This window comes from Coturnix japonica, chromosome 15 (genome assembly GCF_054131305.1).
Source record: "Coturnix japonica strain WE chromosome 15, WE-NBRP24, whole genome shotgun sequence".
Lineage (NCBI taxonomy): Eukaryota > Metazoa > Chordata > Aves > Galliformes > Phasianidae > Coturnix > Coturnix japonica.
The window spans coordinates 43227-71037 of NC_140677.1; the positions used below are offsets into that span (position 1 = coordinate 43227).

General features: G+C 52.2%; 2 long non-coding RNA genes across 4 annotated transcripts; both read right to left on the reverse strand.

The window, feature by feature from the left end:
- Window positions 1-13609: 13609 nt before the first annotated feature.
- On the reverse strand, window positions 13610-14937 carry LOC146758306 (uncharacterized). 2 transcript variants are annotated; one of them, XR_014934718.1, is made up of 2 exons: window positions 14532-14937; window positions 13610-14171 (listed from the first exon to the last, which is right to left on the reverse strand). It is a non-coding gene; the product is annotated as an uncharacterized LOC146758306 (long non-coding RNA). The 2 variants fall into 2 exon arrangements; XR_014934717.1 differs by having other exon boundaries at window positions 13610-14379; window positions 14532-14784.
- An 8740-nt stretch (window positions 14938-23677) lies between these two features.
- On the reverse strand, window positions 23678-24828 carry LOC146758307 (uncharacterized). Of its 2 annotated transcripts, none has more exons than XR_014934720.1 (2): window positions 24600-24828; window positions 23678-24239 (listed from the first exon to the last, which is right to left on the reverse strand). It is a non-coding gene; the product is annotated as an uncharacterized LOC146758307 (long non-coding RNA). The 2 variants fall into 2 exon arrangements; XR_014934719.1 differs by having other exon boundaries at window positions 23678-24447.
- Between the last annotated feature and the right edge of the window lie 2983 nt (window positions 24829-27811).

Sequence of the window (27811 nt, forward strand, 5' to 3'; positions counted from 1 at the left end):
GCATCTACTCACTGATGATATTAATGAGAGCACAGGAGTCCCTTGCTGTTCGGAGGAAGAAAAAAATGCAGAGCTGTGTTCATCTAATATGTTCCATATTTGTTTCTGTCAATCACGAAACTTTGCTCTGTGGTAGAAACTCCACTCTCCATTAAGAAAAGGGAGAAAAGCAGGCAGGAGACCCAAAGAACCTGAACCCAGGGAGAAGCAGATATTATGCTGAATTCAAGCCTAACCTGTCAGGAGAACTGGAATCGAAAGGAGAGAACGCAACACAGGACACAGAGTGTGACAAAAGAACATTGCTTAAGCTGCAATCTGAGCTCTGCCCGGCTTCCTCAAAACCAGAAGAGAACGGTCTTCTGCAGGTACTCCCTCCTCTCCATCCCAGTGAGTATTTGGCACAACTGCCAATGCCAATACGTTCCTTCTGCAAATGTCACCGTTTCTGTGAAACCTTTCCAGATGACTCGTGACTAAAGCAATTTCTACTCCCTCATTCCTCAAAACCTTCCCACACAAAAGCCTTCACAGATCAGATGGTAAGAAAGAGGGAATTCTACGGCCACAGCAATAAAGCGCGCAGAAAGCCCATCTGTTGCAGACAGAGGAGTGAGCCGTGCTTAACCAACACTGCTTCAGCGCACGCTTACAGTAAGGCACACCTACCTTGCGCTGGCCACGCACGAAGCTCGTGACGCAGCTCCAGGCGGCTCTCCTGGGGCCCAGCTTCATTTCACGGCCACTCACGCTCTGCTGCTGGACATTCTGCAACGGAAAAGCCACCGGATGCAAATCCCATCCCTCGCAGATGGCATCAGACCTCCGCTCTCATGGCAGTCACCACCGCCCTGCCCTGGGCAGCGCTTCCACTGCCCTTGCTCCTGCCACAAGACACCAACGTCTGCTTCTGACGCGGCTCCACCATGGGATCCTGTATGCAATAGAGAAACACACGGAGGCTGCCAGCCACTGCAACACGCGCGCTGTGAAACCCCTGGCACTGCTGAGTCCCAAGAGCAGAGGAGAGAAGCGTTTGCCTGCCATGGACGGGCTGCGGCGGGATTGAATCCTGCCTTCGAATCGGGACACCCCCAGGGAGAGCCTCCCTGGGGACCCAAAGACTGAAATGGAGGCAAGGTAACACTCTGCTATAGAAAGGGAAAGGGGAACTTCACAGAATCCGAGACAAAGGGTAACTGCAGATAGTTTACATTTAAAAGTGCAGGGATAGGGGGAATTACAGACACTTAGTCAAAATAAAACCAGAGAAGAGGGCAATAAAGATAAGAAGAAATTGTCCGGAGACCTCTGACAAGAAGAAGGATTAGATACCCCCGGGCAAGATGATGCTGACATGGGAGAACGATACCAGCAGATAACACCAAGAAGAAAACAGAAGAAGAATTTCACCCCAAAACAACGGCAAGGGTCGCGGGGAACGGGGTCCTAGGGAATGTAATGAATATGTAATCAAACTGAGGAGGAGACTATTGATTACGTATTAGCTTAACCTATATCTGTAACACACTTTTCTCCTTACGGTGTGCAAGTTTGGTGGAGCTCTCCCGCTTGCACCCGGCGCTGCGCAACGCTGGAATAAACATACCTGCTTTAGAACCCATCTTTGGATTATAGAGTTTGATTCCGCAAGTCATCTTCCTGCCGCACAGCCCAGCACGGCCGGAGCCGCACCACACGATCCGGGCCGGGGCCGGCTCAGGCTCTGCCTCCAGGCTTTTGGGGCCGGCCGGGTGACTCCGCAGCACAGCGAGACCGTGGAGCCGCCCGGGAGCCGCCTCTGGGTGCCGGCAGCGCCGCGAGCTCCTCCCCCGACAGCCCCTCCGTGCCCCCGCCCCGAGGCCCGACCCCGTTCGCAGCACAGAGCCCGCTCCTCCCGGCCCCGCTCATGGCCGCCATGCCGCCATGGCCCGGAAGTGCTCTCCGCCGCCTGCAGGAAGCACTTCCTGTCACTGGCACTGGCACTGTCACGTGGCTCAGGCCGGGCTGGGGCCTGTTGGGGGGGGGCGGCTGCCGGAAAAGGACCCAAAATTCACGTCTCATTTCGTGTCTTTCCTCTCGCTTTCCTTCCTTTACCTTCCCCTTCCCTTCCTTCCTTCCTCGCCCTCGTCCCCTTCCCTTCACCACCTCCCTGTGTCCATTCCAGTGCCTGGCCACCCTTTCTGAGCAGTAATACCTCGTAGTGTCCAGCCTGAATCTCCCCTGTCGCAGCTTGAAGCCATTCCCTCTGGTCCTATCATTAATGACACGAGAGAAGAGGCCGAGCCCCAGCTCACTACAGCCTCCCTTCAGGAAGTTAGAGAGAGCAATGAGGTCTCCCCTGAGCCTCCTCTTCTCCAGGCTGAACAATCCCAGCTCCCTCAGCCGCTCCTCATACGGCCTGTGCTCCAGACCCCTCACCAGCTTTGTTGCCCTCCTCTGAACGCGTTCCAGGGCCTCGATGTCTTTCTTGCACTGAGGGGCCCAAAACTGAACACAGCACTCGAGCTGCGGCCTCATCAGTGCTGAGAACAGGGGGACAATCACCTCTCTGCTCCTGCTGGCAACACTGTTTCCCATGCAGGCCAGGATGCCCTCGGCCTTCTTATTATACAGCAAAGGAATCCCCTGAAAAGGAAACCACAATATCTGGCAACATGAAACAAAGTTCTGATTCGTAAAAGACTGGCAGCAAGGCCTGAATCTCTTGTGTCATCTGCTCTTGATGTATCACATTAGCACTAGGTGGAATGCAGAAGCTTCCTGAGACGTGATAATCAAAACCTAGTCCAATGCCTTTAAAAAAGCCTTTAAGAGATTACTCCTCCTTGTCTGTTTAAAATAAACTTAGGTAATACAAAAGGTTGGAAAATTTTTGGACAACTCCCCAGGGCCGGGCTTTGGAAGGCCGTATTGACGAGAGTCAATCAAGCTCCGGCTGCAGGCGTATATGTGTGTGCCAGTTCTTTAACACAGTAGAAATCACAACTTGCTGCATGATCAAAATTCTACATGTGCTACTCCTGAACCCCAATGACTTCCAACGGTGTTAAATTACCCCTTGATCTCAAAGCAGAACAAAACAACAAAATGCCACACCAATAGTGAATACATAAAAACAAACAACTCCTTGGGCCTCAAGGGGAGGCTGATGCACAGGCCACGGCTGCCAGCGTGCAGCTGGGCTTCCCAGGGCAAACAGCAACACACGGTGCATCCATCAGAAGCTGAAAGAGCCCTCAGGGAAGAGAGGCCAACTCAAGGGGCTGAGCACGGGACACCCTTCTTCCTGCCGGGCTGCTTCCCCTCCTCTGGTTTCTTTCTGTCAGTCCTCAGAGAGCAAGGAGATGCTCACAGCCTGTCACCAGCACTTACGGGTTGGCTGAAAGGCCACAGGTTGGGAAGACCAACAAGGAAACGGGGGAAAACCTGCACTGCACCATGTCAAGGGAGAGACGTGAAGCCGACCGCTTCATCGCCCTGCGATTGCCAGCCCGAGCGAGGGACGTTCTGACCAGCTACTGAAAGAGGCAGCACCAGGTTTAGAAAGTTCGCTTCAATTTTATTGCGTACAAGAAGATTTGGCTTCTATTTATTGCCCCGCCCACACCCCAAAATGAAACCCCAGTGCCCAGGATTGCCGCTTAGCAATCAGTCACTCAGCCTCCAGTCAGACCCAAGGAGAAGCCAAACCCCGGGGCTACGTCACCTCCTCCCTCTCCAGTCCCAGCCAGCCCTATTTCAACCTAACCCTACACCAGGCCTGGACCTCAAGAGACACACCCTGAAGGAACGCAGCGTCTCCAGCTCTTGCCATACACCAAGTCCTGCCTATGTGAAGCCCTCATTGCTTCTAACGCAGCACAAGTCCTTCCTGTCCAGTTCACTTCCATCATCTCCACCGTCCATGACAGGGAAAGCACGGCTGTGCCAGTAAACTGGGCTGTTGAGTCAGCAGCTCTTGGTGCCACCTCCGAGGAAGCGTTGCAGGTGGTTCTGCTGTCCTTTGTAGCTTCTTGCTCAAGCCCTCATCGTTGCTTTCTGCTTTCCTTCTCGGCTTTCTTCCTCAGCTGAGTAGCGCTTGCCTTGCCTCGGCAAGCTTGCTGCAAGAGGGAAAAAAGAGGCACTATTTCACTCACGCACGCTGCCAGCACAGTCTGACTTAGAGAGCTGCTCGCAAGATATCCCTGGGCTACAAACCCAAGAACAAGGAAGGACACAAAAGTCACATCTGCATTGTCTGTTACCGCATGCCAAGGAAGAGTCCTCACACTCGAGCACTGCCCCACTTGCAGCTGAGGGGAGGAGGAGCTGGAAAGGACAGGTGGACAGAAAAGAAGGGAAAAGCTGAAGAGGCGAGAATCAACTTCTCCCCGAGGCAGATCACACCTTTGTGGCCACTCTTTTAGGAATGCTCACCATTCCTAATCCTAGCGTTAGCAAGATGAAAATTCACCACCTACCTTTCCACGCTCCTCGCGTACGCACTGAGGGCCGTGCCGTGGCTGTGCTGCACAACACCAGCGACTGAAAGAAAGCACGCAGAGAGCGGATCTGTTGCAGACAGTGCCAGGAGCTGTGCTTGAACAACGCTTTCGGTAAGGCACTCCTACCTTGCAATGGCCACACTTTGGGAGCTCTGGGACACAGCCACGTGTTGCTCTCCTGAGTCCCAGCTCCATTTCTCAGCCCACTCACGCTCTGCTCCTCCATGTTCTGCAAAGGAAAAGTCCCAAGAGGGAAATTCAGTTCATCGCAGATGTCATCAAACTGTCAGGGCAGTCGCACTCATTGCTCGGGGTGAGCAACCAGCTGCATGCTTACCCAAGGAGCAGCGGTTACTTTTACTTGAGTGTAACAGCCAATGCCTGACTGCAAGTACGAACACTAACCTATGCCTAACTCTAAAATAACAACAGAAACCTATACCTAACTCTAAAATAACAACAAAAACCTATACCTAACTCTAAAATAACAACAAAAACCTATACCTAACCCTAAAGAACAAACAGGAACCTATGCCTAACTCTAAAAAACGAACAGGAACCTATCCCTAACACTAAAACTAAACTGAACACTAACACTAACACTAACTTAACACTACCATCAACAAAAAAGAACATAACAAACACCTAACCTAACAGGGGGAAGATGGAACTGGGGGCCCACAGAACCAGAGGAGCAACAAGGTGGAGGAGCAGAAGATGTTAAATAATGCCACCCAGCTAATGCTGGGGGCAGGGGCCGCGCAGCAGGAAAGGAGCCGAGTGCCTGGACCAGCGATGGTGAAGCTGTGACCATGCCAACGCGGGGCCTGGCACGGTGGTGTGGTGCCAGGCCAGCTATGCCGCGGGCGGATCCACGTCCATGGGCTCCTCTGGAGGGGGATCCACCTCCATCGGTTCCTCCGGAGGGGGATCCACCTTCATCGGTTCCTCCGGAGGGGGATCCACCTCCATCGGTTCCTCCGGAGGGGGATCCACCTCCATAGGCTCCACATGGGTGGTGGTCACAGGGCTGGTCCAGGCATGATGGATAATGGCTCTCTTACCCCTCCTCTGCCTGATGGTCATGGCGGGCCCCCTCCTCCTTCTGACTCCTAGGGCCCCCAGCTCCATCCTCCCACCAGAAACTTCAACCCTCGCCCTCTTTGCAGCAGGCATGGCTGTTAACTGCCACAACTGTCAGAGGCATGCGGCAACGGTGACCATGGTGACATGGAGAGGGTTCTAAAATGGCGGCCGCACTGCTGGCACTGGAGTTCCACATAGGATGAGGAGGGGGCTGGAGGGCAGGGCATGGTACGGGAGCTACAAGGTGCTCCCTGTGCCCAGCGGGCAGCCCTTCTCTCTGGCCAGCAAGAGGGCACAGACGAGCCGGCCCCAAGTAAAGGGCCCTCGGCCTCCTTCACCCTCCTTCACCCTCCCCCTTCTTCCACAAGGGAATCTTTTTGGGCTGCCATACTGTTGTGGTTTTGTATTTTTTTCTATTGGTATTTCACATCATAACATCATCTGGAGATCATAGATTGATCAGTCAATCATATTGATCTAGATAAGTCCGTGACACAGACGCAGCACGCAGCAGCTCCTGATGGGGCTCCTGAGCTGAGCACCAACAACGGCAGGCTCCAAAGGGGACCTGACTACGCCTGCCTCCTGGGACACACAAGCTCTGCTTTCCATAGTCGCACCCAGCGCCTCTCCTTGTGCGGCACCTCGGCGGATTCAACCCTTACCTACAATTAAGACCTCTGACTGAATTGGAATTCCAGTCACTCTGATTACACCCCACATCCCTGCTGCAGGCCCTCCCACATGCCCACGTGCTGCACCCAGCCACACCGGCTGCCACAGCCCCGCAGCCAGGCGGGGGTTGGTGCTTCATGATCTTTGAGGTCCCTTCCAACCCGGGTCATTCTGTGATTCTGTGATCGGGTTGAAGGGGCTGGCACTGCCCTGAAGGTGAGCGAGAGAAGTTGGCAAAGGAAGGGTGAGTGGCGGGATCCGAGGAGGGCGTTTTGTGTTTGTGTGCGTGTCTGTTGTTTGCCTGATGTGTTTGTGTGCGTTGTTGTTTCAGGTGTCTGAGTGAGGACTCCCTGTGGGAACTGGCAGCAAGCAAAGGAATGGATCGACGGGCCTGGCCGCCGTGTTGGACTGCGGCTGTGGAGCCAACGAAGGTGTGTCCAGTGTCCTTCCTTACATCATTGACTATGTATGAGGTGTACCTATATCTGTGTAACCATTTTACAAGTCAGGGTGCAGGTTTTTGGTGGGGTCCTGACAGTTCCTCAGCTAGAACCCTCTTACCCCTTTGAGACAGGCCGCTTCCGTCTGTAGCTGTCATGCCAGGAGCCAAATAAATTGCCCCATGGTGAAAAACACCAAGACTCCTATGTCTGCACCGACTCTTTAACCATTTGTTTAAGAGGTGGGTTTTTAGGTCCAACTCAGTATCCCTCCCTGCCACTGAAAGTACAGATGCAATAACCACCCGCACACCTGTTCCTTCGATTACCCGCCCCAGTCCCCTGAAATCATCTTTGATAGCCTTCAGGCTTTTTTTACTAACTTCTTCACTGCCAGCCTGAACTATCAGCAGGGGATAGTAGACAGAAGGGCAGATCAGACTGGGAAGTCTCCCAGCAATGTCCCTGACCCGTGCCCAGGGGAGGGAGCACGTCTCCCTGCGGGTAGGGTCGGGCCAGCATATAGGGCCTTCCATTCCTCGCCAGTAGGGTTGTGCGCCCATGATGGCAGTAATGAACAAACTGCTGCATCACAAAGATCTTGGCCTGATTAGAAATCTTTGAGTAATGCTGTTACAGCAGACAGAATGTGCTAAGCGCAAGTAGTCTCCTGCACTTCACATCCTTGCTACTTTGTTCTGGGTGTTGTCACTGAGCAGCGTCTAACACAAATTCTGCCCCGGTCAGCTGGCTGCCTGAGCTTGAGCCCTGATGGCAACACTGTGTGCTTACCCAGGAGCAGCGGTTACTTTTACTTGAGTGTAGCAGCCAATGCCTGACTGTAAGTACGAACACTAACCTATGCCTAACTCTAAAATAACAACAGAAACCTATACCTAACCCTAAAGAACAAACAGGAACCTATGCCTAACTCTAAAGAACAAACAGGAACCTATCCCTAACGCTAAAACTAAACTGAACACTAACACTAACCTAACACAACCATCAAAACAAAGAACAGAGCAAACACCTAACTACAACAGGGGGAAGAAGGAACTGGGGGCCCACAGAACCGGAGGAGCAACGAGGTGGAGGAGAAGAAGATGTTAAATAATGCCACCCAGCTCATGCTGGGGGCAGGGGCCACGCAGCAGGAAAGGAGCCGAGTGCCTGGACCAGCGATGGTGAAGCTGTGACCATGCCAACGGTCATGACCATGACCACGGTGGTGTGGTGCCAGGCCAGCTATGCCGCGGGCGGATCCACGTCCATGGGCTCCTCTGGAGGGGGATCCACCTCCATCGGTTCCTCCGGAGGGGGATCCACCTCCATCGGCTCCACATGGGTGGTGGTCACAGGGCTGGTCCAGGCATGATGGAAACGGGCTCCTTTCCCCCTCCTCCATTTGATGGTTATGGCGGGCACCCTCCTCCTCTTCGGTTCTGGGGCCCCCAGCTCCTTCTCCCACTTAAATCCTCACTACATTCCTCTCGCCCTCGCTTCGTGCTGGACATGGCTGCTACCTGCCCAGCACTCTCAGAGGTGAGTGAGTCGGGTGGAGCCGCAGCAACCAAGGTGACAGCTGTGACATGGGGAAGATTCCAAAATGGCACCTGTGCTGCTGGGAGTGGTGTTCCGCATAGGATGAGGAGGGGGCTGGAGGGCAGGGCACGGCACGGGAGCTACAAGGCACTCCCTGTGTCCAGCGGGCAGCCCTTCTCTCCGGCCAGCAAGAGGGCACAGAGAGCTGGCCCCGAGAAAAGGGCCCTCGGCCTCCTTCACCCTCCCCCTCCTTTCATAAGGGAATCCCCACTTTGGGCTGGGCACCCACATGGAATCATTGAAACTACAACCTACTACTTTGCTTCTACAGCAAGACTATTGTACTGAAATACTACTGTACTTAAAAGCACCTGCAATCACACTACACTCGTTTTTAATATTAAACTCTCAAACTTTCATAGCAAATAATAACATCCGCTCACAAAGAAAATGTGGAGAGGCCACAAAAGAGAAATACCACTCATGAAAACATTTGTATTTAGACATTCAAACTAACAACGTACTTTGTCTTTACCTAACCGTACCATTCTGTGCTAGAAATACGATGTTTTGCTGTAGAGTATAACTTGGAGAACCCAAAAGCAGCTAAAACCTGCTCCACTCAGTAATTTGACCATCCGCTGATATTTGGTTCTTTGCTCCCTTGCTTTCTAGTTGCTCACTCTTTAGACACACGCAAATCACATTGTCAAGGACTACAAAAACACTGTTAGCCAAAAAATTTATGCTGGCAGAATCTTAACGTTAGAAACGTGTAAATTGGTTGCAAAGAAGAAAGTGAAGACCAACACAGTAACCAAATACTAACTGATACATAAGGCTTCTCTCACACATCCTGAAAACAGAACCGCCAGCCTTAATGAACTTTGCTCTTCAGACACTGACTGAAATGCAAGTATTACCTTGTCATGGTTTAATAATTTTGTAATTTTGCTATCAGTATTCCACATCATAACATCATATAAAGCATGAATAGTTTTACTGAATCTGCAACTTACAGAAGAAGACTACATCTCCCAGAGAACAACACGAGGTCACGGGACCTGGACACTATATTAACTCTGTCGCAGGCTAGACTGACGTCTTTCGAGTTCTGGCGTTCAGGGGAGTGTGTGGGAGCCTTCACCGTTTCGCCTAGATTTACAGTAGGCCTCTCGGTTTCGGGACTCATTCTCTCTCCTATTTTGCTTGATTCGTTAGCTCAATTTTCAATTATATTGTATTATACTGTGTTATCCTGTATTTCGATATAGTAATTTAGTAAATAAGTGTGCCTCCTTAGATTGTTGCTGCTGTTTTCTTTTCCTAATTAACTTTTTTTCCTTTCGGCCTAGGGCCCCTGCTGGGCCCACAGTCCCTGTCACGGACGCAGGTGGATTTTTAGTTTAAACCGTGACATACCTGTAGCAGCCTGGATCTGGCAATAGTCAAAGAATCCTTTACGTCCAGCTCCTTAGCATCAAAAGACCACAGATACTGCTGGGGCAGAATTTCATTGAAGCCTTCAAAAGAAGCTTGTGTCTGTTCCTCAGTGCCTCGGGAAAGTCTCCATTCTGCTACCAGCCTGGAAAAGACACAGAAGGATCATTTAAAACAGGCTACGCTAACCCAAGTTCATCTTTGTTAGTTTGTTTTGAAATGAACCGTAAGCTGTGTTAAGAAAAATGATAGAAAGTGCTGGGGATAGAGCACTGTGTAACTGTATTCTAATTGTATTCCCAACCTTCACCCTGCGCAAACAATTTTAAGTTAAAACCCTATGTTTCCAACCACTCAACTGCAGAAAGCATTTTAGGCTCCAGCAGAAGGCAGCATCTACTCACTGATGATATTAATGAGAGCACAGGAGTCCCTTGCTGTTCGGAGGAAGAAAAAAATGCAGAGCTGTGTTCATCTAATATGTTCCATATTTGTTTCTGTCAATCACGAAACTTTGCTCTGTGGTAGAAACTCCACTCTCCATTAAGAAAAGGGAGAAAAGCAGGCAGGAGACCCAAAGAACCTGAACCCAGGGAGAAGCAGATATTATGCTGAATTCAAGCCTAACCTGTCAGGAGAACTGGAATCGAAAGGAGAGAACGCAACACAGGACACAGAGTGTGACAAAAGAACATTGCTTAAGCTGCAATCTGAGCTCTGCCCGGCTTCCTCAAAACCAGAAGAGAACGGTCTTCTGCAGGTACTCCCTCCTCTCCATCCCAGTGAGTATTTGGCACAACTGCCAATGCCAATACGTTCCTTCTGCAAATGTCACCGTTTCTGTGAAACCTTTCCAGATGACTCGTGACTAAAGCAATTTCTACTCCCTCATTCCTCAAAACCTTCCCACACAAAAGCCTTCACAGATCAGATGGTAAGAAAGAGGGAATTCTACGGCCACAGCAATAAAGCGCGCAGAAAGCCCATCTGTTGCAGACAGAGGAGTGAGCCGTGCTTAACCAACACTGCTTCAGCGCACGCTTACAGTAAGGCACACCTACCTTGCGCTGGCCACGCACGAAGCTCGTGACGCAGCTCCAGGCGGCTCTCCTGGGGCCCAGCTTCATTTCACGGCCACTCACGCTCTGCTGCTGGACATTCTGCAACGGAAAAGCCACCGGATGCAAATCCCATCCCTCGCAGATGGCATCAGACCTCCGCTCTCATGGCAGTCACCACCGCCCTGCCCTGGGCAGCGCTTCCACTGCCCTTGCTCCTGCCACAAGACACCAACGTCTGCTTCTGACGCGGCTCCACCATGGGATCCTGTATGCAATAGAGAAACACACGGAGGCTGCCAGCCACTGCAACACGCGCGCTGTGAAACCCCTGGCACTGCTGAGTCCCAAGAGCAGAGGAGAGAAGCGTTTGCCTGCCATGGACGGGCTGCGGCGGGATTGAATCCTGCCTTCGAATCGGGACACCCCCAGGGAGAGCCTCCCTGGGGACCCAAAGACTGAAATGGAGGCAAGGTAACACTTTGCTATAGAAAGGGAAAGGGGAACTTCACAGAATCCGAGACAAAGGGTAACTGCAGATAGTTTACATTTAAAAGTGCAGGGATAGGGGGAATTACAGACACTTAGTCAAAATAAAACCAGAGAAGAGGGCAATAAAGATAAGAAGAAATTGTCCGGAGACCTCTGACAAGAAGAAGGATTAGATACCCCCGGGCAAGATGATGCTGACATGGGAGAACGATACCAGCAGATAACACCAAGAAGAAAACAGAAGAAGAATTTCACCCCAAAACAACGGCAAGGGTCGCGGGGAACGGGGTCCTAGGGAATGTAATGAATATGTAATCAAACTGAGGAGGAGACTATTGATTACGTATTAGCTTAACCTATATCTGTAACACACTTTTCTCCTTACGGTGTGCAAGTTTGGTGGAGCTCTCCCGCTTGCACCCGGCGCTGCGCAACGCTGGAATAAACATACCTGCTTTAGAACCCATCTTTGGGTTATAGAGTTTGATTCCGCAAGTCATCTTCCTGCCGCACAGCCCAGCACGGCCGGAGCCGCACCACACGATCCGGGCCGGGGCCGGCTCAGGCTCTGCCTCCAGGCTTTTGGGGCCGGCCGGGTGACTCCGCAGCACAGCGAGACCGTGGAGCCGCCCGGGAGCCGCCTCTGGGTGCCGGCAGCGCCGCGAGCTCCTCCCCCGACAGCCCCTCCGTGCCCCCGCCCCGAGGCCCGACCCCGTTCGCAGCACAGAGCCCGCTCCTCCCGGCCCCGCTCATGGCCGCCATGCCGCCATGGCCCGGAAGTGCTCTCCGCCGCCTGCAGGAAGCACTTCCTGTCACTGGCACTGGCACTGGCACTGTCACGTGGCTCAGGCCGGGCTGGGGCCTGTTGGGGGGGGGCGGCTGCCGGAAAAGGACCCAAAATTCACGTCTCATTTCGTGTCTTTCCTCTCGCTTTCCTTCCTTTACCTTCCCCTTCCCTTCCTTCCTTCCTCGCCCTCGTCCCCTTCCCTTCACCACCTCCCTGTGTCCATTCCAGTGCCTGGCCACCCTTTCTGAGCAGTAATACCTCGTAGTGTCCAGCCTGAATCTCCCCTGTCGCAGCTTGAAGCCATTCCCTCTGGTCCTATCATTAATGACACGAGAGAAGAGGCCGAGCCCCAGCTCACTACAGCCTCCCTTCAGGAAGTTAGAGAGAGCAATGAGGTCTCCCCTGAGCCTCCTCTTCTCCAGGCTGAACAATCCCAGCTCCCTCAGCCGCTCCTCATACGGCCTGTGCTCCAGACCCCTCACCAGCTTTGTTGCCCTCCTCTGAACGCGTTCCAGGGCCTCGATGTCTTTCTTGCACTGAGGGGCCCAAAACTGAACACAGCACTCGAGCTGCGGCCTCATCAGTGCTGAGAACAGGGGGACAATCACCTCTCTGCTCCTGCTGGCAACACTGTTTCCCATGCAGGCCAGGATGCCCTCGGCCTTCTTATTATACAGCAAAGGAATCCCCTGAAAAGGAAACCACAATATCTGGCAACATGAAACAAAGTTCTGATTCGTAAAAGACTGGCAGCAAGGCCTGAATCTCTTGTGTCATCTGCTCTTGATGTATCACATTAGCACTAGGTGGAATGCAGAAGCTTCCTGAGACGTGATAATCAAAACCTAGTCCAATGCCTTTAAAAAAGCCTTTAAGAGATTACTCCTCCTTGTCTGCTTAAAATAAACTTAGGTAATACAAAAGGTTGGAAAATTTTTGGACAACTCCCCAGGGCCGGGCTTTGGAAGGCCGTATTGACGAGAGTCAATCAAGCTCCGGCTGCAGGCGTATATGTGTGTGCCAGTTCTTTAACACAGTAGAAATCACAACTTGCTGCATGATCAAAATTCTACATGTGCTACTCCTGAACCCCAATGACTTCCAACGGTGTTAAATTACCCCTTGATCTCAAAGCAGAACAAAACAACAAAATGCCACACCAATAGTGAATACATAAAAACAAACAACTCCTTGGGCCTCAAGGGGAGGCTGATGCACAGGCCACGGCTGCCAGCGTGCAGCTGGGCTTCCCAGGGCAAACAGCAACACACGGTGCATCCATCAGAAGCTGAAAGAGCCCTCAGGGAAGAGAGGCCAACTCAAGGGGCTGAGCACGGGACACCCTTCTTCCTGCCGGGCTGCTTCCCCTCCTCTGGTTTCTTTCTGTCAGTCCTCAGAGAGCAAGGAGATGCTCACAGCCTGTCACCAGCACTTACGGGTTGGCTGAAAGGCCACAGGTTGGGAAGACCAACAAGGAAACGGGGGAAAACCTGCACTGCACCATGTCAAGGGAGAGACGTGAAGCCGACCGCTTCATCGCCCTGCGATTGCCAGCCCGAGCGAGGGACGTTCTGACCAGCTACTGAAAGAGGCAGCACCAGGTTTAGAAAGTTCGCTTCAATTTTATTGCGTACAAGAAGATTTGGCTTCTATTTATTGCCCCGCCCACACCCCAAAATGAAACCCCAGTGCCCAGGATTGCCGCTTAGCAATCAGTCACTCAGCCTCCAGTCAGACCCAAGGAGAAGCCAAACCCCGGGGCTACGTCACCTCCTCCCTCTCCAGTCCCAGCCAGCCCTATTTCAACCTAACCCTACACCAGGCCTGGACCTCAAGAGACACACCCTGAAGGAACGCAGCGTCTCCAGCTCTTGCCATACACCAAGTCCTGCCTATGTGAAGCCCTCATTGCTTCTAACGCAGCACAAGTCCTTCCTGTCCAGTTCACTTCCATCATCTCCACCGTCCATGACAGGGAAAGCACGGCTGTGCCAGTAAACTGGGCTGTTGAGTCAGCAGCTCTTGGTGCCACCTCCGAGGAAGCGTTGCAGGTGGTTCTGCTGTCCTTTGTAGCTTCTTGCTCAAGCCCTCATCGTTGCTTTCTGCTTTCCTTCTCGGCTTTCTTCCTCAGCTGAGTAGCGCTTGCCTTGCCTCGGCAAGCTTGCTGCAAGAGGGAAAAAAGAGGCACTATTTCACTCACGCACGCTGCCAGCACAGTCTGACTTAGAGAGCTGCTCGCAAGATATCCCTGGGCTACAAACCCAAGAACAAGGAAGGACACAAAAGTCACATCTGCATTGTCTGTTACCGCATGCCAAGGAAGAGTCCTCACACTCGAGCACTGCCCCACTTGCAGCTGAGGGGAGGAGGAGCTGGAAAGGACAGGTGGACAGAAAAGAAGGGAAAAGCTGAAGAGGCGAGAATCAACTTCTCCCCGAGGCAGATCACACCTTTGTGGCCACTCTTTTAGGAATGCTCACCATTCCTAATCCTAGCGTTAGCAAGATGAAAATTCACCACCTACCTTTTCACGCTCCTCGCGTACGCACTGAGGGCCGTGCCGTGGCTGTGCTGCACAACACCAGCGACTGAAAGAAAGCACGCAGAGAGCGGATCTGTTGCAGACAGTGCCAGGAGCTGTGCTTGAACAACGCTTTCGGTAAGGCACTCCTACCTTGCAATGGCCACACTTTGGGAGCTCTGGGACACAGCCACGTGTTGCTCTCCTGAGTCCCAGCTCCATTTCTCAGCCCACTCACGCTCTGCTCCTCCATGTTCTGCAAAGGAAAAGTCCCAAGAGGGAAATTCAGTTCATCGCAGATGTCATCAAACTGTCAGGGCAGTCGCACTCATTGCTCGGGGTGAGCAACCAGCTGCATGCTTACCCAAGGAGCAGCGGTTACTTTTACTTGAGTGTAACAGCCAATGCCTGACTGCAAGTACGAACACTAACCTATGCCTAACTCTAAAATAACAACAGAAACCTATACCTAACTCTAAAATAACAACAAAAACCTATACCTAACTCTAAAATAACAACAAAAACCTATACCTAACCCTAAAGAACAAACAGGAACCTATGCCTAACTCTAAAAAACGAACAGGAACCTATCCCTAACACTAAAACTAAACTGAACACTAACACTAACACTAACTTAACACTACCATCAACAAAAAAGAACATAACAAACACCTAACCTAACAGGGGGAAGATGGAACTGGGGGCCCACAGAACCAGAGGAGCAACAAGGTGGAGGAGCAGAAGATGTTAAATAATGCCACCCAGCTAATGCTGGGGGCAGGGGCCGCGCAGCAGGAAAGGAGCCGAGTGCCTGGACCAGCGATGGTGAAGCTGTGACCATGCCAACGCGGGGCCTGGCACGGTGGTGTGGTGCCAGGCCAGCTATGCCGCGGGCGGATCCACGTCCATGGGCTCCTCTGGAGGGGGATCCACCTCCATCGGTTCCTCCGGAGGGGGATCCACCTCCATCGGTTCCTCCGGAGGGGGATCCACCTCCATCGGTTCCTCCGGAGGGGGATCCACCTCCATAGGCTCCACATGGGTGGTGGTCACAGGGCTGGTCCAAGCATGATGGATAATGGCTCTCTTACCCCTCCTCTGCCTGATGGTCATGGCGGGCCCCCTCCTCCTTCTGACTCCTAGGGCCCCCAGCTCCATCCTCCCACCAGAAACTTCAACCCTCGCCCTCTTTGCAGCAGGCATGGCTGTTAACTGCCACAACTGTCAGAGGCATGCGGCAACGGTGACCATGGTGACATGGAGAGGGTTCTAAAATGGCGGCCGCACTGCTGGCACTGGAGTTCCACATAGGATGAGGAGGGGGCTGGAGGGCAGGGCATGGTACGGGAGCTACAAGGTGCTCCCTGTGCCCAGCGGGCAGCCCTTCTCTCTGGCCAGCAAGAGGGCACAGACGAGCCGGCCCCAAGTAAAGGGCCCTCGGCCTCCTTCACCCTCCTTCACCCTCCCCCTTCTTCCACAAGGGAATCTTTTTGGGCTGCCATACTGTTGTGGTTTTGTATTTTTTTCTATTGGTATTTCACATCATAACATCATCTGGAGATCATAGATTGATCAGTCAATCATATTGATCTAGATAAGTCCGTGACACAGACGCAGCACGCAGCAGCTCCTGATGGGGCTCCTGAGCTGAGCACCAACAACGGCAGGCTCCAAAGGGGACCTGACTACGCCTGCCTCCTGGGACACACAAGCTCTGCTTTCCATAGTCGCACCCAGCGCCTCTCCTTGTGCGGCACCTCGGCGGATTCAACCCTTACCTACAATTAAGACCTCTGACTGAATTGGAATTCCAGTCACTCTGATTACACCCCACATCCCTGCTGCAGGCCCTCCCACATGCCCACGTGCTGCACCCAGCCACACCGGCTGCCACAGCCCCGCAGCCAGGCGGGGGTTGGTGCTTCATGATCTTTGAGGTCCCTTCCAACCCGGGTCATTCTGTGATTCTGTGATCGGGTTGAAGGGGCTGGCACTGCCCTGAAGGTGAGCGAGAGAAGTTGGCAAAGGAAGGGTGAGTGGCGGGATCCGAGGAGGGCGTTTTGTGTTTGTGTGCGTGTCTGTTGTTTGCCTGATGTGTTTGTGTGCGTTGTTGTTTCAGGTGTCTGAGTGAGGACTCCCTGTGGGAACTGGCAGCAAGCAAAGGAATGGATCGACGGGCCTGGCCGCCGTGTTGGACTGCGGCTGTGGAGCCAACGAAGGTGTGTCCAGTGTCCTTCCTTACATCATTGACTATGTATGAGGTGTACCTATATCTGTGTAACCATTTTACAAGTCAGGGTGCAGGTTTTTGGTGGGGTCCTGACAGTTCCTCAGCTAGAACCCTCTTACCCCTTTGAGACAGGCCGCTTCCGTCTGTAGCTGTCATGCCAGGAGCCAAATAAATTGCCCCATGGTGAAAAACACCAAGACTCCTATGTCTGCACCGACTCTTTAACCATTTGTTTAAGAGGTGGGTTTTTAGGTCCAACTCAGTATCCCTCCCTGCCACTGAAAGTACAGATGCAATAACCACCCGCACACCTGTTCCTTCGATTACCCGCCCCAGTCCCCTGAAATCATCTTTGATAGCCTTCAGGCTTTTTTTACTAACTTCTTCACTGCCAGCCTGAACTATCAGCAGGGGATAGTAGACAGAAGGGCAGATCAGACTGGGAAGTCTCCCAGCAATGTCCCTGACCCGTGCCCAGGGGAGGGAGCACGTCTCCCTGCGGGTAGGGTCGGGCCAGCATATAGGGCCTTCCATTCCTCGCCAGTAGGGTTGTGCGCCCATGATGGCAGTAATGAACAAACTGCTGCATCACAAAGATCTTGGCCTGATTAGAAATCTTTGAGTAATGCTGTTACAGCAGACAGAATGTGCTAAGCGCAAGTAGTCTCCTGCACTTCACATCCTTGCTACTTTGTTCTGGGTGTTGTCACTGAGCAGCGTCTAACACAAATTCTGCCCCGGTCAGCTGGCTGCCTGAGCTTGAGCCCTGATGGCAACACTGTGTGCTTACCCAGGAGCAGCGGTTACTTTTACTTGAGTGTAGCAGCCAATGCCTGACTGTAAGTACGAACACTAACCTATGCCTAACTCTAAAATAACAACAGAAACCTATACCTAACCCTAAAGAACAAACAGGAACCTATGCCTAACTCTAAAGAACAAACAGGAACCTATCCCTAACGCTAAAACTAAACTGAACACTAACACTAACCTAACACAACCATCAAAACAAAGAACAGAGCAAACACCTAACTACAACAGGGGGAAGAAGGAACTGGGGGCCCACAGAACCGGAGGAGCAACGAGGTGGAGGAGAAGAAGATGTTAAATAATGCCACCCAGCTCATGCTGGGGGCAGGGGCCACGCAGCAGGAAAGGAGCCGAGTGCCTGGACCAGCGATGGTGAAGCTGTGACCATGCCAACGGTCATGACCATGACCACGGTGGTGTGGTGCCAGGCCAGCTATGCCGCGGGCGGATCCACGTCCATGGGCTCCTCTGGAGGGGGATCCACCTCCATCGGTTCCTCCGGAGGGGGATCCACCTCCATCGGCTCCACATGGGTGGTGGTCACAGGGCTGGTCCAGGCATGATGGAAACGGGCTCCTTTCCCCCTCCTCCATTTGATGGTTATGGCGGGCACCCTCCTCCTCTTCGGTTCTGGGGCCCCCAGCTCCTTCTCCCACTTAAATCCTCACTACATTCCTCTCGCCCTCGCTTCGTGCTGGACATGGCTGCTACCTGCCCAGCACTCTCAGAGGTGAGTGAGTCGGGTGGAGCCGCAGCAACCAAGGTGACAGCTGTGACATGGGGAAGATTCCAAAATGGCACCTGTGCTGCTGGGAGTGGTGTTCCGCATAGGATGAGGAGGGGGCTGGAGGGCAGGGCACGGCACGGGAGCTACAAGGCACTCCCTGTGTCCAGCGGGCAGCCCTTCTCTCCGGCCAGCAAGAGGGCACAGAGAGCTGGCCCCGAGAAAAGGGCCCTCGGCCTCCTTCACCCTCCCCCTCCTTTCATAAGGGAATCCCCACTTTGGGCTGGGCACCCACATGGAATCATTGAAACTACAACCTACTACTTTGCTTCTACAGCAAGACTATTGTACTGAAATACTACTGTACTTAAAAGCACCTGCAATCACACTACACTCGTTTTTAATATTAAACTCTCAAACTTTCATAGCAAATAATAACATCCGCTCACAAAGAAAATGTGGAGAGGCCACAAAAGAGAAATACCACTCATGAAAACATTTGTATTTAGACATTCAAACTAACAACGTACTTTGTCTTTACCTAACCGTACCATTCTGTGCTAGAAATACGATGTTTTGCTGTAGAGTATAACTTGGAGAACCCAAAAGCAGCTAAAACCTGCTCCACTCAGTAATTTGACCATCCGCTGATATTTGGTTCTTTGCTCCCTTGCTTTCTAGTTGCTCACTCTTTAGACACACGCAAATCACATTGTCAAGGACTACAAAAACACTGTTAGCCAAAAAATTTATGCTGGCAGAATCTTAACGTTAGAAACGTGTAAATTGGTTGCAAAGAAGAAAGTGAAGACCAACACAGTAACCAAATACTAACTGATACATAAGGCTTCTCTCACACATCCTGAAAACAGAACCGCCAGCCTTAATGAACTTTGCTCTTCAGACACTGACTGAAATGCAAGTATTACCTTGTCATGGTTTAATAATTTTGTAATTTTGCTATCAGTATTCCACATCATAACATCATATAAAGCATGAATAGTTTTACTGAATCTGCAACTTACAGAAGAAGACTACATCTCCCAGAGAACAACACGAGGTCACGGGACCTGGACACTATATTAACTCTGTCGCAGGCTAGACTGACGTCTTTCGAGTTCTGGCGTTCAGGGGAGTGTGTGGGAGCCTTCACCGTTTCGCCTAGATTTACAGTAGGCCTCTCGGTTTCGGGACTCATTCTCTCTCCTATTTTGCTTGATTCGTTAGCTCAATTTTCAATTATATTGTATTATACTGTGTTATCCTGTATTTCGATATAGTAATTTAGTAAATAAGTGTGCCTCCTTAGATTGTTGCTGCTGTTTTCTTTTCCTAATTAACTTTTTTTCCTTTCGGCCTAGGGCCCCTGCTGGGCCCACAGTCCCTGTCACGGACGCAGGTGGATTTTTAGTTTAAACCGTGACATACCTGTAGCAGCCTGGATCTGGCAATAGTCAAAGAATCCTTTACGTCCAGCTCCTTAGCATCAAAAGACCACAGATACTGCTGGGGCAGAATTTCATTGAAGCCTTCAAAAGAAGCTTGTGTCTGTTCCTCAGTGCCTCGGGAAAGTCTCCATTCTGCTACCAGCCTGGAAAAGACACAGAAGGATCATTTAAAACAGGCTACGCTAACCCAAGTTCATCTTTGTTAGTTTGTTTTGAAATGAACCGTAAGCTGTGTTAAGAAAAATGATGGAAAGTGCTGGGGATAGAGCACTGTGTAACTGTATTCTAATTGTATTCCCAACCTTCACCCTGCGCAAACAATTTTAAGTTAAAACCCTATGTTTCCAACCACTCAACTGCAGAAAGCATTTTAGGCTCCAGCAGAAGGCAGCATCTACTCACTGATGATATTAATGAGAGCACAGGAGTCCCTTGCTGTTCGGAGGAAGAAAAAAATGCAGAGCTGTGTTCATCTAATATGTTCCATATTTGTTTCTGTCAATCACGAAACTTTGCTCTGTGGTAGAAACTCCACTCTCCATTAAGAAAAGGGAGAAAAGCAGGCAGGAGACCCAAAGAACCTGAACCCAGGGAGAAGCAGATATTATGCTGAATTCAAGCCTAACCTGTCAGGAGAACTGGAATCGAAAGGAGAGAACGCAACACAGGACACAGAGTGTGACAAAAGAACATTGCTTAAGCTGCAATCTGAGCTCTGCCCGGCTTCCTCAAAACCAGAAGAGAACGGTCTTCTGCAGGTACTCCCTCCTCTCCATCCCAGTGAGTATTTGGCACAACTGCCAATGCCAATACGTTCCTTCTGCAAATGTCACCGTTTCTGTGAAACCTTTCCAGATGACTCGTGACTAAAGCAATTTCTACTCCCTCATTCCTCAAAACCTTCCCACACAAAAGCCTTCACAGATCAGATGGTAAGAAAGAGGGAATTCTACGGCCACAGCAATAAAGCGCGCAGAAAGCCCATCTGTTGCAGACAGAGGAGTGAGCCGTGCTTAACCAACACTGCTTCAGCGCACGCTTACAGTAAGGCACACCTACCTTGCGCTGGCCACGCACGAAGCTCGTGACGCAGCTCCAGGCGGCTCTCCTGGGGCCCAGCTTCATTTCACGGCCACTCACGCTCTGCTGCTGGACATTCTGCAACGGAAAAGCCACCGGATGCAAATCCCATCCCTCGCAGATGGCATCAGACCTCCGCTCTCATGGCAGTCACCACCGCCCTGCCCTGGGCAGCGCTTCCACTGCCCTTGCTCCTGCCACAAGACACCAACGTCTGCTTCTGACGCGGCTCCACCATGGGATCCTGTATGCAATAGAGAAACACACGGAGGCTGCCAGCCACTGCAACACGCGCGCTGTGAAACCCCTGGCACTGCTGAGTCCCAAGAGCAGAGGAGAGAAGCGTTTGCCTGCCATGGACGGGCTGCGGCGGGATTGAATCCTGCCTTCGAATCGGGACACCCCCAGGGAGAGCCTCCCTGGGGACCCAAAGACTGAAATGGAGGCAAGGTAACACTTTGCTATAGAAAGGGAAAGGGGAACTTCACAGAATCCGAGACAAAGGGTAACTGCAGATAGTTTACATTTAAAAGTGCAGGGATAGGGGGAATTACAGACACTTAGTCAAAATAAAACCAGAGAAGAGGGCAATAAAGATAAGAAGAAATTGTCCGGAGACCTCTGACAAGAAGAAGGATTAGATACCCCCGGGCAAGATGATGCTGACATGGGAGAACGATACCAGCAGATAACACCAAGAAGAAAACAGAAGAAGAATTTCACCCCAAAACAACGGCAAGGGTCGCGGGGAACGGGGTCCTAGGGAATGTAATGAATATGTAATCAAACTGAGGAGGAGACTATTGATTACGTATTAGCTTAACCTATATCTGTAACACACTTTTCTCCTTACGGTGTGCAAGTTTGGTGGAGCTCTCCCGCTTGCACCCGGCGCTGCGCAACGCTGGAATAAACATACCTGCTTTAGAACCCATCTTTGGGTTATAGAGTTTGATTCCGCAAGTCATCTTCCTGCCGCACAGCCCAGCACGGCCGGAGCCGCACCACACGATCCGGGCCGGGGCCGGCTCAGGCTCTGCCTCCAGGCTTTTGGGGCCGGCCGGGTGACTCCGCAGCACAGCGAGACCGTGGAGCCGCCCGGGAGCCGCCTCTGGGTGCCGGCAGCGCCGCGAGCTCCTCCCCCGACAGCCCCTCCGTGCCCCCGCCCCGAGGCCCGACCCCGTTCGCAGCACAGAGCCCGCTCCTCCCGGCCCCGCTCATGGCCGCCATGCCGCCATGGCCCGGAAGTGCTCTCCGCCGCCTGCAGGAAGCACTTCCTGTCACTGGCACTGGCACTGGCACTGTCACGTGGCTCAGGCCGGGCTGGGGCCTGTTGGGGGGGGGCGGCTGCCGGAAAAGGACCCAAAATTCACGTCTCATTTCGTGTCTTTCCTCTCGCTTTCCTTCCTTTACCTTCCCCTTCCCTTCCTTCCTTCCTCGCCCTCGTCCCCTTCCCTTCACCACCTCCCTGTGTCCATTCCAGTGCCTGGCCACCCTTTCTGAGCAGTAATACCTCGTAGTGTCCAGCCTGAATCTCCCCTGTCGCAGCTTGAAGCCATTCCCTCTGGTCCTATCATTAATGACACGAGAGAAGAGGCCGAGCCCCAGCTCACTACAGCCTCCCTTCAGGAAGTTAGAGAGAGCAATGAGGTCTCCCCTGAGCCTCCTCTTCTCCAGGCTGAACAATCCCAGCTCCCTCAGCCGCTCCTCATACGGCCTGTGCTCCAGACCCCTCACCAGCTTTGTTGCCCTCCTCTGAACGCGTTCCAGGGCCTCGATGTCTTTCTTGCACTGAGGGGCCCAAAACTGAACACAGCACTCGAGCTGCGGCCTCATCAGTGCTGAGAACAGGGGGACAATCACCTCTCTGCTCCTGCTGGCAACACTGTTTCCCATGCAGGCCAGGATGCCCTCGGCCTTCTTATTATACAGCAAAGGAATCCCCTGAAAAGGAAACCACAATATCTGGCAACATGAAACAAAGTTCTGATTCGTAAAAGACTGGCAGCAAGGCCTGAATCTCTTGTGTCATCTGCTCTTGATGTATCACATTAGCACTAGGTGGAATGCAGAAGCTTCCTGAGACGTGATAATCAAAACCTAGTCCAATGCCTTTAAAAAAGCCTTTAAGAGATTACTCCTCCTTGTCTGCTTAAAATAAACTTAGGTAATACAAAAGGTTGGAAAATTTTTGGACAACTCCCCAGGGCCGGGCTTTGGAAGGCCGTATTGACGAGAGTCAATCAAGCTCCGGCTGCAGGCGTATATGTGTGTGCCAGTTCTTTAACACAGTAGAAATCACAACTTGCTGCATGATCAAAATTCTACATGTGCTACTCCTGAACCCCAATGACTTCCAACGGTGTTAAATTACCCCTTGATCTCAAAGCAGAACAAAACAACAAAATGCCACACCAATAGTGAATACATAAAAACAAACAACTCCTTGGGCCTCAAGGGGAGGCTGATGCACAGGCCACGGCTGCCAGCGTGCAGCTGGGCTTCCCAGGGCAAACAGCAACACACGGTGCATCCATCAGAAGCTGAAAGAGCCCTCAGGGAAGAGAGGCCAACTCAAGGGGCTGAGCACGGGACACCCTTCTTCCTGCCGGGCTGCTTCCCCTCCTCTGGTTTCTTTCTGTCAGTCCTCAGAGAGCAAGGAGATGCTCACAGCCTGTCACCAGCACTTACGGGTTGGCTGAAAGGCCACAGGTTGGGAAGACCAACAAGGAAACGGGGGAAAACCTGCACTGCACCATGTCAAGGGAGAGACGTGAAGCCGACCGCTTCATCGCCCTGCGATTGCCAGCCCGAGCGAGGGACGTTCTGACCAGCTACTGAAAGAGGCAGCACCAGGTTTAGAAAGTTCGCTTCAATTTTATTGCGTACAAGAAGATTTGGCTTCTATTTATTGCCCCGCCCACACCCCAAAATGAAACCCCAGTGCCCAGGATTGCCGCTTAGCAATCAGTCACTCAGCCTCCAGTCAGACCCAAGGAGAAGCCAAACCCCGGGGCTACGTCACCTCCTCCCTCTCCAGTCCCAGCCAGCCCTATTTCAACCTAACCCTACACCAGGCCTGGACCTCAAGAGACACACCCTGAAGGAACGCAGCGTCTCCAGCTCTTGCCATACACCAAGTCCTGCCTATGTGAAGCCCTCATTGCTTCTAACGCAGCACAAGTCCTTCCTGTCCAGTTCACTTCCATCATCTCCACCGTCCATGACAGGGAAAGCACGGCTGTGCCAGTAAACTGGGCTGTTGAGTCAGCAGCTCTTGGTGCCACCTCCGAGGAAGCGTTGCAGGTGGTTCTGCTGTCCTTTGTAGCTTCTTGCTCAAGCCCTCATCGTTGCTTTCTGCTTTCCTTCTCGGCTTTCTTCCTCAGCTGAGTAGCGCTTGCCTTGCCTCGGCAAGCTTGCTGCAAGAGGGAAAAAAGAGGCACTATTTCACTCACGCACGCTGCCAGCACAGTCTGACTTAGAGAGCTGCTCGCAAGATATCCCTGGGCTACAAACCCAAGAACAAGGAAGGACACAAAAGTCACATCTGCATTGTCTGTTACCGCATGCCAAGGAAGAGTCCTCACACTCGAGCACTGCCCCACTTGCAGCTGAGGGGAGGAGGAGCTGGAAAGGACAGGTGGACAGAAAAGAAGGGAAAAGCTGAAGAGGCGAGAATCAACTTCTCCCCGAGGCAGATCACACCTTTGTGGCCACTCTTTTAGGAATGCTCACCATTCCTAATCCTAGCGTTAGCAAGATGAAAATTCACCACCTACCTTTTCACGCTCCTCGCGTACGCACTGAGGGCCGTGCCGTGGCTGTGCTGCACAACACCAGCGACTGAAAGAAAGCACGCAGAGAGCGGATCTGTTGCAGACAGTGCCAGGAGCTGTGCTTGAACAACGCTTTCGGTAAGGCACTCCTACCTTGCAATGGCCACACTTTGGGAGCTCTGGGACACAGCCACGTGTTGCTCTCCTGAGTCCCAGCTCCATTTCTCAGCCCACTCACGCTCTGCTCCTCCATGTTCTGCAAAGGAAAAGTCCCAAGAGGGAAATTCAGTTCATCGCAGATGTCATCAAACTGTCAGGGCAGTCGCACTCATTGCTCGGGGTGAGCAACCAGCTGCATGCTTACCCAAGGAGCAGCGGTTACTTTTACTTGAGTGTAACAGCCAATGCCTGACTGCAAGTACGAACACTAACCTATGCCTAACTCTAAAATAACAACAGAAACCTATACCTAACTCTAAAATAACAACAAAAACCTATACCTAACTCTAAAATAACAACAAAAACCTATACCTAACCCTAAAGAACAAACAGGAACCTATGCCTAACTCTAAAAAACGAACAGGAACCTATCCCTAACACTAAAACTAAACTGAACACTAACACTAACACTAACTTAACACTACCATCAACAAAAAAGAACATAACAAACACCTAACCTAACAGGGGGAAGATGGAACTGGGGGCCCACAGAACCAGAGGAGCAACAAGGTGGAGGAGCAGAAGATGTTAAATAATGCCACCCAGCTAATGCTGGGGGCAGGGGCCGCGCAGCAGGAAAGGAGCCGAGTGCCTGGACCAGTGATGGTGAAGCTGTGACCATGCCAACGCGGGGCCTGGCACGGTGGTGTGGTGCCAGGCCAGCTATGCCGCGGGCGGATCCACGTCCATGGGCTCCTCTGGAGGGGGATCCACCTCCATCGGTTCCTCCGGAGGGGGATCCACCTCCATCGGTTCCTCCGGAGGGGGATCCACCTCCATCGGTTCCTCCGGAGGGGGATCCACCTCCATAGGCTCCACATGGGTGGTGGTCACAGGGCTGGTCCAGGCATGATGGATAATGGCTCTCTTACCCCTCCTCTGCCTGATGGTCATGGCGGGCCCCCTCCTCCTTCTGACTCCTAGGGCCCCCAGCTCCATCCTCCCACCAGAAACTTCAACCCTCGCCCTCTTTGCAGCAGGCATGGCTGTTAACTGCCACAACTGTCAGAGGCATGCGGCAACGGTGACCATGGTGACATGGAGAGGGTTCTAAAATGGCAGCCGCACTGCTGGCACTGGAGTTCCACATAGGATGAGGAGGGGGCTGGAGGGCAGGGCATGGTACGGGAGCTACAAGTTGCTCCCTGTGCCCAGCGGGCAGCCCTTCTCTCTGGCCAGCAAGAGGGCACAGACGAGCCGGCCCCAAGTAAAGGGCCCTCGGCCTCCTTCACCCTCCTTCACCCTCCCCCTTCTTCCACAAGGGAATCTTTTTGGGCTGCCATACTGTTGTGGTTTTGTATTTTTTTCTATTGGTATTTCACATCATAACATCATCTGGAGATCATAGATTGATCAGTCAATCATATTGATCTAGATAAGTCCGTGACACAGACGCAGCACGCAGCAGCTCCTGATGGGGCTCCTGAGCTGAGCACCAACAACGGCAGGCTCCAAAGGGGACCTGACTACGCCTGCCTCCTGGGACACACAAGCTCTGCTTTCCATAGTCGCACCCAGCGCCTCTCCTTGTGCGGCACCTCGGCGGATTCAACCCTTACCTACAATTAAGACCTCTGACTGAATTGGAATTCCAGTCACTCTGATTACACCCCACATCCCTGCTGCAGGCCCTCCCACATGCCCACGTGCTGCACCCAGCCACACCGGCTGCCACAGCCCCGCAGCCAGGCGGGGGTTGGTGCTTCATGATCCTTGAGGTCCCTTCCAACCCGGGTCATTCTGTGATTCTGTGATCGGGTTGAAGGGGCTGGCACTGCCCTGAAGGTGAGCGAGAGAAGTTGGCAAAGGAAGGGTGAGTGGCGGGATCCGAGGAGGGCGTTTTGTGTTTGTGTGCGTGTCTGTTGTTTGCCTGATGTGTTTGTGTGCGTTGTTGTTTCAGGTGTCTGAGTGAGGACTCCCTGTGGGAACTGGCAGCAAGCAAAGGAATGGATCGACGGGCCTGGCCGCCGTGTTGGACTGCGGCTGTGGAGCCAACGAAGGTGTGTCCAGTGTCCTTCCTTACATCATTGACTATGTATGAGGTGTACCTATATCTGTGTAACCATTTTACAAGTCAGGGTGCAGGTTTTTGGTGGGGTCCTGACAGTTCCTCAGCTAGAACCCTCTTACCCCTTTGAGACAGGCCGCTTCCGTCTGTAGCTGTCATGCCAGGAGCCAAATAAATTGCCCCATGGTGAAAAACACCAAGACTCCTATGTCTGCACCGACTCTTTAACCATTTGTTTAAGAGGTGGGTTTTTAGGTCCAACTCAGTATCCCTCCCTGCCACTGAAAGTACAGATGCAATAACCACCCGCACACCTGTTCCTTCGATTACCCGCCCCAGTCCCCTGAAATCATCTTTGATAGCCTTCAGGCTTTTTTTACTAACTTCTTCACTGCCAGCCTGAACTATCAGCAGGGGATAGTAGACAGAAGGGCAGATCAGACTGGGAAGTCTCCCAGCAATGTCCCTGACCCGTGCCCAGGGGAGGGAGCACGTCTCCCTGCGGGTAGGGTCGGGCCAGCATATAGGGCCTTCCATTCCTCGCCAGTAGGGTTGTGCGCCCATGATGGCAGTAATGAACAAACTGCTGCATCACAAAGATCTTGGCCTGATTAGAAATCTTTGAGTAATGCTGTTACAGCAGACAGAATGTGCTAAGCGCAAGTAGTCTCCTGCACTTCACATCCTTGCTACTTTGTTCTGGGTGTTGTCACTGAGCAGCGTCTAACACAAATTCTGCCCCGGTCAGCTGGCTGCCTGAGCTTGAGCCCTGATGGCAACACTGTGTGCTTACCCAGGAGCAGCGGTTACTTTTACTTGAGTGTAGCAGCCAATGCCTGACTGTAAGTACGAACACTAACCTATGCCTAACTCTAAAATAACAACAGAAACCTATACCTAACCCTAAAGAACAAACAGGAACCTATGCCTAACTCTAAAGAACAAACAGGAACCTATCCCTAACGCTAAAACTAAACTGAACACTAAC